General features: G+C 45.3%; 1 protein-coding gene across 2 annotated transcripts in view; it reads right to left on the bottom strand.

The window, feature by feature from the left end:
• plcl1 (phospholipase C like 1) overlaps positions 1-13,010 on the bottom strand; it is a 123,756-nt gene that overhangs the window by 81,201 nt on the left and 29,545 nt on the right. The window contains exon 1 of one of the 2 annotated variants that reach the window (XM_055230678.1): positions 11,008-11,017. The exons of the other annotated variant lie outside the window; for it this stretch is intronic. The gene's annotated coding sequence lies outside the window, so the exon portion shown is untranslated. Of the gene's footprint in view, positions 1-11,007; positions 11,018-13,010 lie in introns of those variants that run through there. 2 annotated transcript variants of the gene reach the window in all.

The following is a 13,010-nucleotide window of genomic DNA, read 5'->3' as shown; positions in this document are numbered from 1 at the left end:
CAGGGCCGTCGACTGAAATTTTGAGGCACCGGGGGCAATAAACCTCACATGGGCCCCCTGTAATACAAATTAATAGGAAAAGAGTCCAATTCTGGGCCCCCTAAGACCCGGACAACAGACCACTTTGTCCCCCCCGTTGACTCCCATGTGGATAAGTTGTTTTTTCTGCACATTCAGGTGATTTAACAGCGATCATCTTTGTTGGCGATGATCACGATTATGTAAAATGTCCCACGAACGATTATTGTCGACCGTTTTTATCATGATAAATGATATTATTGTTTATTGTCCCATCACTACCGCCCGCACCACTGGTTTAGCAGGGAGTATGTGCTTAGCAACGCTGTCAATCAAACCTGTTGCTAACGCTAGCGGGAGTGACCTCTGGGAAAGAAGATGCCTGATTTGTCTGTTTTTTTAATGTTCATATCTTGGTTTACAGAAACAAAAGTGAAATAAAAACCCCAGGATCATGTAGAGCAGGTTAATACGAACATTTAAGACCAAAATGACGAGTCTGACAGCAGCAATAAAAAGTTAACTGGAGTCGATGGAGCTGGAAGTGCACACATGATCACTTCCTGTTTGTGGCTAGCATGTTAGCTATGTCCATTTATATATACAGTCTATGTCTGGAATGGAATATTGCAAGAAAAATTAAATGTACAATTTGAACAAATGAGAGGAAAAAACACAATAAGGGAAACATGACAACGCACAAGATACTGAGGAAAGACACAATCCAATCGTTATTCCCTGCTAGAGCTGGGTGATATGGATAAAAACTTTGACAAAAAATAAATAAAAAATAGAAGAAAAAAAAACAACATTTAACATTCTGAACCTATAGTCACAGTCGGATCAATAAAAGGCGTGGTTTCACTTTGAACTAGGGCTGAACGAGATGGAGAAAGAAACACGGAGGGCTTCAGGCATAAAGAGCCGGGGGAAATATTCCAGAGAATTCCACGTTTAAAGTTTGGAATGAGTTTGTACAAATTAAGGCTACAATTCAACTATCGGCAGAATCACGTGCAATGTCTGTGCGATAAATGACGGCTTAAGTTTCGCTCATAAACGGTGAGAAAATAGTTGTTTACGTCCCATAACTTGGATTATAATGATGAGAAACAAGAAGAAGAGAAGAGAAGAGAAGAGAAAGAGGAGAGAAAGAGGAGAGAAGGCTGGATCAGAGACAGAGATGGAGGGAGGAGGAGCAGACGGTCGCACACACGGAGCGAGCAACCTCAGGGAAAGAAGACGCCTGATTTGTCTGTTATTAATGTTCATATCTTGATTTACAGACACAAAAGTGAAATAAAATCACCAGGATCATGTAGAGCGGGTTAATACGAACATTTAAGACGAGAAAATGACGAGTCTGACGGCAGCAGATACAGAGAGAGGAGCCACAGTTTTTCAATAGAAAGTGAATTGGAGCCAGAAGTGAAGGAGTGTCCAGGAAGGAATGTCCATGTATATTTACAGTCTATGAGAGACACACACAGACTGAGACACTGGACTTCGAGTCAAATTGTTCAGATTTAACTCAAAACGTGTGAAACCTGAGGAAACATGAGGAGACAAACAGAGACGAGGTCAAAGTTGTGAGTCAGAGCCACAAACGAGAGAACAGTGACTCACGAGAATCACTACATCGTCCAAAACACGATCGACGGAACAACCATTTGAGGGTCAATATTTTACGTGGGGCTTTTTATTTGTACCATTTTATTATTTTTCTGTTCCACGATTAGATTTGAGCTGTAGAAGTTTGAATAAATAACTAAATATAGATACAAACTTAGTGCTAGAATAGTTTTTGTGGTTTAAATCAGCTCTTGGTTTTTGCGTCAGTGGCGTAAATAAGTTTCAATATTATCGTTTATCGTCTGGATTTACTTCAGCGATATATCAAACTTCACTCTCTCTCACTGCCGCTGGTCTTTTGTTTTTTATTTTATTCTTTATTTATGAATTTTATTGTTTTATAGTAGTGGGAACATTTAACATGCACATTTTTGTTTTTCTCTTCCCATCATTTCTATCAAAAAACATAATGCCGACGGAATAAAGGGGAGCGACCACAAACTGCGCATCAATCATCTATTTAGTTACACTCTTAAGTAAAATTGGACATTTTTAAATTTGCATATTCAACTCACTCTTTTATAAATGTCTAATGTTATTTCCCACCATGTTGTCAAATTTGGTCTTTCCTGTGATAACCATTTGTTATACATTTCTTGCTAGCAACCGAAACAACCTAGCATTTATCCCTTTTCATCCAGTCCTGCGGTAATTCGCGCTGGTTTTATCAACAAAAATCAATCAAAGTTTAGTATTAACCCGCTTTATATGATCCTGGAGTTTTTATTTCACTATTGTGTCTGTAAATCAAGACATGAACATTAAAAACAGACAAATCAGGCGCCGTCTTTCCCCGAGGTCGCTCCTGTTAGCGTTAGCAACAGGTTTGACTGACAGTGTTGCTAAGCGCCCGCTCCCTGTTAAACCAGAAGGGGCGTTACCTTCAACAGCCTCGCTCCGGGATTGGCGCATTGGTCGCTACGATACTCCCGGTCGAAATTCCTTATAAGCAACTCGGCTCCGAATTAGCCGCTATAACTGCTAGCCTCGATGATCCACAGTCTACGGCGCGGCTTTATTCAATATAATCGTCACTTCTTTGTAAAGTTTCATCACGAGGTCAGGACTACCGACTCCACATCCCTTTCTCGAGTCTCCGAGCGTTCCCACCAAACCCCCCAGACTCTCCTCCTCTTTCTTTCTCTCTCCCTCCTTTAGACCCGTGACAGACAACCGTTCCCCTGCTTGTTAAACCCGGCCTTGCGTCTGGCCTTTGTGCTGTCCAGAAAGCAGAGGACTCCCGAATAGCACAGAATAGCAAAGAATAGAACAGGTCAGTCACACAAGACCGTCCAGCTTGTCCAGCTTAACCCGGGCTTTACTCTAATCCTGTCAGAGTTAGCTCCAGCTGATTACGCCGTCCACCCGACAAGACTTACCTCCCATCGAGCTAAGTGTCACAGGAGTGAGGGCGGTAATAGGATTGTAAAGTCAGAAGATGCGCTTGTGTTTGGAGAGTTGAAGTCAAACGCACAAACATAGAAAGAGCCCATTTAGATGTGTAATAATAGACTGGAGCAGAGCTGGTTAGAATGAGCTAAAAGGGCCAGTGGTCAGAGGTAAACACAAAATAGACTCGGGTTGTGTGAGAATTTCAGAGCTAATGGGATTCTCATACTTTCCGGATATAAATAGATCACGATTTCTGGTTCATTTTTTAAAATATTTTGCCTTTCACGTAGTCGACTACTGTATACAGTAGTCGACTAAGTGAGTGTGACGTCACCACAGCGTTCGGCTCTAGTCAAACGAAGCTCATCGAGGCTAGCGGTTATAGCGACGAATTTAGAGCCGAGTTGCATATAAGGAAGTATCATAGCAACCAAAGAGCCAATCCGGAGCGAGGCTGATGAAGGTTAAGGCCCGTTCCCGCCCACGCCGCTGGTTTATCTTGGAGCGGGAGCTTAGCAACGCCGTCACTCAAACCTGTTGCTAACGCGCCCATGATCACGTCCTGTACTTCACCAGAGACATGTTTGTGTCTCAATGCTAACGCTAATGCTAATTTTGAGGGATAATAAGTATTAAAATAAAAAAAACACAAACTGAAGCATCCTACAAATGAAAATAATGGTGTGGTCTTTGTTTTAATTAATGGGAATTTTCATAGAGTTTATTTTATGTTTTCCAATTTTAATAAAAACGACTGTTAGCTTTGAGACTGTGGATCTATAATAAGAACTGGAATTTTTCTCATACAGTGGAATATAATCACAAACTACTGGTGTTCGGCTAACGGGGACTGACAGGGGCTAACGGGGACTGACGGGGACTAACGGGGACTGACGGGGACTGACGGGGGCTAACGGGGACTGACGGGGGCTAACGGGGACTGACAGGGACTGACAAGGACTGACGGGGACTGACAAGGACTGACGGGCTGACGGGGATTGACGGGGACTGACGGGGACTAACGGGGACTGACAGGGGCTAACGGGGACTGACAGGGAGTGTCATGGGGCTAACGGGGACTGACGGGGACTGACGGGGACTGACAGGGGCTAACGGGGACTGACAGGGGCTAACGGGGACTGACAGGGAACCTACAACTTCCACAAAGGTCCAATTTCGTGGCGATTTTTACCCCTTTTCAGATCATACACTTTGTTCATAATCCACATAATAATCCGTCTGTTGTCGTGCAAAAACGTTTTAATCATTACCTTTGGCTATGCTCTATGTGTGCTCAAGCTAAACTCGAGCTCTGATTGGTTAGCGAGGTCACACGGTACGACGTGAACGAGCATGTGAGCGATGTCAGAGAGCTAAACTGGTAGCCGGGTGTAGCTAGCCACTAAAGGCTAAATTAACCACAAGCGCCACTGAGCATGTTTGGTCCCTGGGCTCGGATAAGGCACTCCCCCTCCGTCCCCGCGCGAGATCGACTGGTGGCCGCTTCAGGTACTGCAGCTCAGACAGAATTCTCCCATAGACCACAATGTGAATTCAAACTGCGCGTGTTCTGACAGGGCATCCAGCTTCAACAAAGGCCAGAGTTTTGCGAGATTCTTCCTCCATTTTCACAACATGAAGTTTTATTACAGATTTAGCGTCGTCCCGCTCTGAGCCCGTCGCCAGAAAACACATCTGCTCAGAGCGATTCACGCAGGAAACGGCAGAGTTTATCTTAATAATATAATGCTCATTTACATAACAACAAAGATAATTGAAAATGCAGAAAATTCTATACAAAACACAACCTAATAACGAGAGTGTGTCTGTATGTGCCAGGTTCAGAGCCGGTGTTGTTGTTTCTTCGTGGATGTGTCCCAGGTGCCTCGCTCTCAAACTCGCCCATAACCAGGTGACCTCAGACTAATAGAGGCACACACCACCCGTCAATCAAACACACACTATTCCTGTGAGAAGGGGTCGAGTCAGGACACGTTTGAGGTTTAGTGACTTCATATGTGAAAGACCAAAGCACTAGAGATCGAACGATGTAGGGTTTTCAAGGCCGATACCGATGAGTTAGAATACAGAGGAAACGATAGCCAATAAGGAGGTGGATTTTTATTATTTCTCTTAAAAGATGCAATTTAAATTTATCAAAAACAGTTTAATGCAGTTATCTCTTTGCACTGTGGGTATTTTTAGGCTGTAGATCACCCAAAACAAAATATCGGCCTGTGCTGGAGATTTAAAGCCGATAACCTATACGCAAAAAAGTCCAATGTGAATAATCTGTGTGTGTGTGTTGTTGTTGTTTTTGTCTGTTGTCCCGGGGCCCTCTTCCTGTTAATTTATATTGGAGGGGGACCCATGTGAGATCTCTTGCCCCAGGACGCAAATTTTTGTTGACGAGCCTGATTTTTCCCTTGAGGATATACAAACTCACTGCTTCCAACTGGCACAACGAGCGCTCGCCAAAGCCTCACCAGACGTGGGGCTGTTCTGTGTTCACATTTAAGCAGGGGCCAATTAAAATAATTACCACTCTTCTGCACGAGGAGACGTCCCACTGCTCTTTTTGTGAGGGCTCAGGGAACTGTAGCATCAGGATGAGTCTTTCACTCCAGAAATACTGTCCTCTCCGCCCACAATCGCTCCGTTCTTTCATTTACTTCTGACCATGTAAATGTGAAATCTAATGACATAATTGGACACGTTGGACACAATCAGGAGAGGCTCCGCCCTCCTTGAACAGCTGACCTTAGCGTGGTGGAGGGGCCGAGTACTCAGATGATTCTGGGAGGTGGATCACCCAGACTGGCATCGTCGGGGCCCCATTCTGAAGCCAGGCCCATGGTGCTGCTCACCAGCAAGTTTCCAGTGGCCGGGCCTCCCCCCGCGGGGCCCGGGCACCGAAGGAGCAACGTGGGGCTCTCCTCCCACCACCCACAGGACGATCTGTGAGGGGCTGGTGCAGAGGGATCTGGCGAGAGTCGAAGGCCGAGAACTCGACAACTGGCTCTCCAGACCGGGGTCTGGGGACATGTGACCTCTCTGGGGGGAGGAGCCTGAGTCTGGGCGGGAGGCTGAGTGTTACTGGCTCCATACAGTCAGCTTCACCTCCACGCACAGCTTGGGCTCTGGAACCCAACACCAGGGCTGCCCTTTGTCACCAGCTCTGTTCATTATTTTCATGGACAGAATTTCTAGACACAGTCAAGAGCCGGAGGAGGTCTGGATCAGGAGCCGGAGGAGGTCTGGATCAGGAGCCGGAGGAGGTCTGGATCAGGAGCCGGAGGGGGTCCAGTTCAGGAGCCGGAGGGGGTCCAGTTCAGGAGCTGGGGGGGGGATCTGTTTCGGGGACCACAGCATGTCATCTCTGCTGATGAGTCTGTCCTGATGGCTTCACTGTTCTGGTGCCTGGGGAGGTGTTCATATCCCACCGGGAGGAGGTCCTGGGGAAGACCCAGGACACACCTGAGGAGCTGGAGGAAGCGTCTGGTGTGAGGGAAGCCTTGGAGTCCCTGCTTAGATCTGCTGCTCCCACTGGATAAGCAGGAGAAGAATGGATGCTGACTTGAAACTATCTAACACGTTTGTCCATTCACAGACTCATTATGAGCCACTTTGAAATGAAATGAAACAATACGATTATCCAGTGGGTTTTCTACAGATACAGGACTTAACTGTGGGTCATTCAGTGTCTCCAGTGGCAGCTGGAAGCACAAAAGAACAAGATGGTCACTTTGCCATTTCATTTCAAAGCGTCTCATAATGAGGTCTGGACGTGGACAAATGTGTCAGATGGGTTCAAATTATTCAACGTGTCACATGTGTCCAGCTCATTATGTCATTAGATTTCACATTTACATGGTCATTACATAAAAGAACAGAAGTAAACGACAGAACGGAGCGATTGTGGGCGGAGAGGACAGTATTTCTGGAGCGAAAGACTCATGATGATGCTACAGTTCCCTGAGCCCTCACAAAAAGAGCAGTGGGACGTCTCCTCGTGCAGAAGAGTGGTAATTATTTTAATTGGCCCCTGCTTAAATGTGAACACAGAACAGCCCCACGTCTGGTGAGGCTTTGGCGAGCGCTCGTTGTGCCAGTTGGAAGCAGTGAGTTTGAATGTCCTCAAATGTTTACAAAAAGATAAGAGTCTTTTCACTGTAGTTTTTTGGGAGCCATTTTCCCCACATTGTTAAACTGAAATCACCAAACTACTCAATTTTTAGGATTGTAAAAATAACCAAAAGCTTTTTTTTTCTTCCCCCATTTCAGTTCTAGTGTGGACAGTTTTTAGACGTAGACGATCATGAGACGTTAGGTTAAAAGTTCTCCTCTACCTCTTCTCTTCTCTCTCTCCCTCTCTCAACAATCATGAGGGCTTGCATAAAAAGTTCTTTACCTCTTCTCTTTCTCTCTCTCCTTCCCTCTATTGCTCAGTTTTTAGCCGTAGACCATCCTGCGATCTTGTATTAAAAGTTCCTGTATCAAAGTCGAACAAACAGGTGAGATATTGAGTCAGCGTGTCGTCGTAGTCCCTTAAAAAATACATTTTATAAATACATTCATACGGCGTTGTTCTTCCGACACATAGCACAGCCGACCTACTTTTCCATAGAGTGAACAGCTATACAAGTCTGATGTATTTTTGTTCTAATTGTTCATCTAAAATCGGTTTACTGGGACGATCCCGCAGTATTTTAATTGTGTCAGTGGCGCAAAGTAGTTTTAATATTACCGTTCAACACAATATTCGTTCCCGAGCAAATCCATTCTTCTCAGTTACAGCCAAAGTGTAAAGTGCCAAACATCTTTACAGTAAGTTCCCCCTGTGGACGCACGCTGTAATAGTTTCATCTGATTATGTGTTGGCTCTCAGATATCCCTAAGAGCAACATGGGTGTGTGCTCCAAAATGGAAATCCGGACGCAGACAAAACCCCAGAGAAAACTAGAATTATTTTTCCCGCTGCGTCGCCAAGGAAACCACCTGCGATGTCCTCACCGCGGGGAAAAGGTCAGGGGTCGCCGAGTGTGTGACGTCCGGGGAAATGGCCGCTGAGCTTTGGACTTTTTAAGCTCGAGTCGTTCCTGACACAAATCAGGCGGGCGGGCGGGCGGGGGCGGCCCCTCTGGTCAGATGTGCTCACCCCACCCAGCATGACCTCATCCGCAGACTGCGCCGGGCATACTTCAGCTCTCAAATAATAAAGCCACAAAGTGAAAACGGGCCGAGCGCAGGGTAGAATTACTGCGGGATGCCATCTGGGGTTATCTGGGGTTGCCATGGTGACGGTTTAGTAAAAGGTTTTAACTGGATTCCCACTCGGCGACCGGACTCTTCAGCATAAACTGTGTAAGGAAGTGGACTGAGCGAGTGTGACGTCACCCGCGGCGTCCAGCTCCAGAGGCTAGTCGAGTTTGGAGGCAAGTTTCACATTTGGAATTCTGACCACGAGTATCATAGCAACCAAACAGCCAATCAGGAGCGAGGCTGTTGAAACTAGGCTGTTTTAGCAGGGAGCGGGCGCTGTTTTTGTCTGTTATTAACGTTCATATCTTGATTTACAGACACAATAGTGAAATAAAAACCCCAGGATCATGTAGAGCGGGTTAATACGAACATTTAAAAGTTCTTCTCCACCTCTTCTCTTCCCCCTCTTCTCCTCCTCTTCTCCTCCTCTCCATTGTTCAGTTTTTAGACATAGACAATCACGAGATCTTGTATAAAAAGTTCTTCTCCATCCCTTTCCCCCCCGTCCTCTTCTCGTCTTCCTTCCCTTTCTGTCTCCCTTTCGTCCTCCTCCCTCCCTCTCACTCCCTCTCTCCTCTGCTCCTTTCCCTCTCCTCCTCTTCTCCTCCTCTCTATTGCTCAGTTTTTAGACGTAGACGAGATCAATCACGAGATATTGTATAAAAGGTTCTTCTCCATCCCTTTTCCCCCCTCTGTCCTCTTCTCCTCTTTCTCTCTCCTATTCCTTCCCTCTCTCTGTCTCCCTTTCCTCCTCCTCCCTCCCTCCCTCCCTCCCTCCGCTCCTCTCCTCCCTCTCTCTTGCTCAGTTTTTAGACATAGATTATCATGCAATCTTGTATAAAAAGTTATTCTCCATCCCTTTTCCCCCTTTCTCTCTCCTCTTCCTTCCTCCCTCTCACTCCCTCTCTCCTCTGCTCCTCTCCCTCTCTCCTTCTCTCTATCATTCCTTTTTTAGACATAGATAATCATGAGGTCTTGCATAAGTTCTTCTCCATCCCTTTTCCCCCCTCTGTCCTCTTTCTCTCTCCTCTTCCCTTTCTCTCCGTCTTCCTTTCCTCCTCCTCCTTCCCTCTCACTCCCTCTCTCCTCTGCTCCTCTCCATCTCCTCCTCCTCTCCATTGTTCAGTTTTTAGACATAGACAATCACAAGACCTTGGATTAAAAGTACTTCACCTCTTCTCTTCCTTCTCTCTCCTCCTCTCTTTCTCTCTCTCCTCCTCTCTTTTGCTCAGTTTTTAGACATAGACCATCATGTGATCTTGTATTAAAAGCTCCCGTATCAAAGTTCAACAAACAGGTGAGATATTGAGCCAAACCGGAGCGAGGCTGTTGAAAACACGCCGGTTTAGCAGGGAGCGGGCGCTAACCAACGCTATTTTTATCTGTTATTAATGTTCATATTTTGATTTACAGACACAATCGCGAAATAAAAACCCCAGGATCATGTAGAGCGGGTTAATACAAACAATTTAAGACCAAAACGACGAGTCTGACGGCAGCAGGTACAGAGAGAGGGGACACGGTTTTTCAATAGAAAGTGAATTGGAGCCAGAATCAATGGAGCTGGAAACCTGGAAGCGCACATGATCACTTCCTGTTTGGAACGCGGCGGCTAGCGGGTTAGCTACGTCCAATTATATATACAGTCTACGGTTACAATACAGACTAATACAAATAACTACATATGTCCATTTAAAACATTAAAAACAGGAGCAGGTTGATTATAAATGTCATAAATCACATTATTAAAGTGCGTTAGTGGAACCAATTTATGCCGTTTTACACGTCCTTGAAATGTTTCCCAATAAAAAGGTTCAAATGCAAGTTATCTTAAGTGGTTGCCATGGTATCAGAGCAACGATGACTACAGCTACAGTCTTAAAAAAAAACAAAAAAAACCCAAAAAAACAGCTGGAAATCTGAGAACCAAAACGGCGCGTTATTAAAGGTCACTTGATTAAAATCCCGAAAGCCTCTTCTTCCTATGTGCGAACCCGAGCGCGGCGTTACTCCAGTGTGTAATCTGGGGCACAATGACTTCCTGATCGTGAAAGCAGACGGCGGCACACGTCCACAACATGAGCAAAAGGAAATACTTGGCAACACGCAACACACATGGGAATGAGTTTTACAGTCCCGCTGAACTCGTGTGAACCGAACCAAAAGAAGCAGCGCGGAGCCGTAATCCACCGCGGTAACGGATACGGCTCGTTGTTTTTTTTGCGGCAGGTGTAGAGCGGCTCTTTCCCGGTTCTTCATTCATGTTTTGTGCTTTAAAAAAAAAAAAAAAAACGACATTTATTTCACGTTTCAGGAGTCGTTTCGTTGCCGTTTTTATTCGCTCGTGGTTGCGGTCGGCGGGCGCTTCGCTGAGACGGTACAGGATGTCTTGTGGTTACTTGAAGAGACGTTTTAAAAGACGTTTTTGAGAAGTATAAATCATGAAGGGGGTAATGGAGGAGTCTTGCTCAGGTGTCAACGCAAAAAAAAAAGCGTAGCAGGGTTAGAAAAAGACGGAGGGAGTCTCGGGTAATTAGTGCGCGACCGAAATAGACGTCGCTAACCTGCTAGCCGCCGCGTTCCAAGTAAGAAGTGAGCGCGTTTTATTCAATTTTAGACTTACGTAAGCTCTTAATGTGAAGCCAGAACATGTGTCAAAGAGGAGGACTGCTGTAAAGAAGCGTTTTATTGTCCCAAAAAAACACCAACTTCTTCTCAGAACCATAATTACAAAATGCAATAAGAGCTTTTTGGAAGTGTCCGCGCGTTCATCAATTTGGTTATTTATGTGGAAAGTTTCTGAAGTGCGGCACCGCTGAGTAAACGCTTCGGTGTGTGTGTGTGCGCGTGAGATCGTGATCCAAACACAAACTGAAATAAACACACGGGGGTTTTGGCCGGCGGCGCGGCTCTCGGAAACGGGAACAAAATATCAGATTTTTCCATAGCTATTTGGGTATTACTTTGAAAACAGTTTGGAGTTTATCGGCGAAAAAAAAAAACGGAGCGGGACTTCAGAGCCGAGGACGTAATTGTTTGAACGAGACCACTACCTCCATAGTGTCGACGCCGCAGGTTAACGTGAGGTTAATCTTTACTCTGTGGGATTATAGGCTCAAGTCTTGTGATCCACTATATTTTATAAATCCAATGAAAAGATTATGAGCGCGGAGATTAACTATTTCACTGTCGAGTTACCCAACGACTCCCATTGAACTGGGTCATATCAAGTCATATTACTTTGAAACCTTTATGTACGCACTTTATATACGCGGTTTACACAGAGTACGCGCTTTGACTTAGACGTTCGTTTCGTAACAAGAGTTTAAACCCATCGCTGTCACTATGGAAACGAAGGTCGGCCATCGCTGTGTCACAACAACGCCATGAAAATGTATTTATTAAATGGATTTATGGAGCGACGACGACAGACCGACTCAATAAACCACTTTAAACTTTTTATACAGGGTCTTGTGAGTGTCTATGGATAAAAACTGGACAAAAGAGAGAAAGAGAGGGAGAGAGGAGCATTAGAGAGCGGGGGGAAGAGAAGAGGTGGAGAAGGACTTTTAATACAAGATCTCATGATGGACAAAAGGAGGAGAGTGGGAGAGAGAGGAGGAAAGAGAAAGAGGAGGGAGGAGGGGACAGAGAAGCAGAGAAGAGAGAAAGAGGAAAGGAGAAGACAGGAGAGGAGGAGGGAGGAGTATTAAGGAGCAGGAGAAGAGCAGAGGTGAAGAACTTTTGATCCAAGGTGTCGTGATTGTGTCCGTCTAAAAAAACGGAACAATAGAGGAGTTGAAGAGGAGAGAGGAGTCAGAGAGAGGAGGGAGGAGGAGAAAGACAGAGGAGGAGGAGAGGAGTAGGAGAAAAGGAAAAGAGGAGGAGAGGGAGAAAGGAGAGGAGGAAAAACAGGAGCATTAAGGAGAGGGGGAAGAGCAGAGGTGGAGAAGAACTTTTAATACAAACTCATGATTGTCTCTGTCTAAAAACTGAACAATAGAGAGAAGGAGAGAGTGAGAGGGAGGAGGGGAGGAGAAAGGGAGACAGAGGACGAGAGAGGAGAGAGGGATTGAGAGAGATGGAGGAGAAGAGAGGGAGAGAGAAGAGCATTAGGGAGAGGGGGAAGATCAGAGGTGGAAAAGAACTTTTAATCCAAGATCTCATGATTGAGTCCAAAAACTGAACAATAAAGAGGAGGAGAGCGAGAGATAGAGAGAAAGAAACAGAGAGAGAGAGAGGAGGAGGAGAAAGGAAGAGGAGAGGAGTTGAGGAGGAGAAATGAGTGAGGGGAGTGAGAGAGATGGAGTAGAAGAGAGGGAGAGAGAAGAGCATTGGGGAGAGGGGGAAAAGCAAAAGTCAAGATGAACTTTTAATCCAAGATCTCATGATTGTCTAAAAACTGAACAATAGACAGAAGGAGAGTGAGAAGGAAGAGACAGAGAGGAGAGGAGGAGAAAGTAAGAGGAGTTGTGGAGGAGAGTGAGGGAGATGGAGGAGGAGAGAGGGAGATATGGGAACATTAGGGAGAGGGTAAAGAGCAGAGGTGGAGAAGAACTTTTAATCCAAGATCTCATGATTATGTCCATCTAAAAACCGTCCACTCTAGAAAAAAAGCTTTTATTTTACTTCCCAAAAATGGAATTAATTTGAAGGACATGAAAAACTGCAGTACTTTAATAATGTGGAGACAAACATTTATTTTA

This window comes from Periophthalmus magnuspinnatus, chromosome 21, assembly GCF_009829125.3.
Source record: "Periophthalmus magnuspinnatus isolate fPerMag1 chromosome 21, fPerMag1.2.pri, whole genome shotgun sequence".
Classification (NCBI taxonomy): domain Eukaryota; kingdom Metazoa; phylum Chordata; class Actinopteri; order Gobiiformes; family Gobiidae; genus Periophthalmus; species Periophthalmus magnuspinnatus.
The sequence above is the reverse complement of the archived record's forward strand: the minus strand, read 5'-3'. Positions and strand labels throughout refer to the sequence as shown.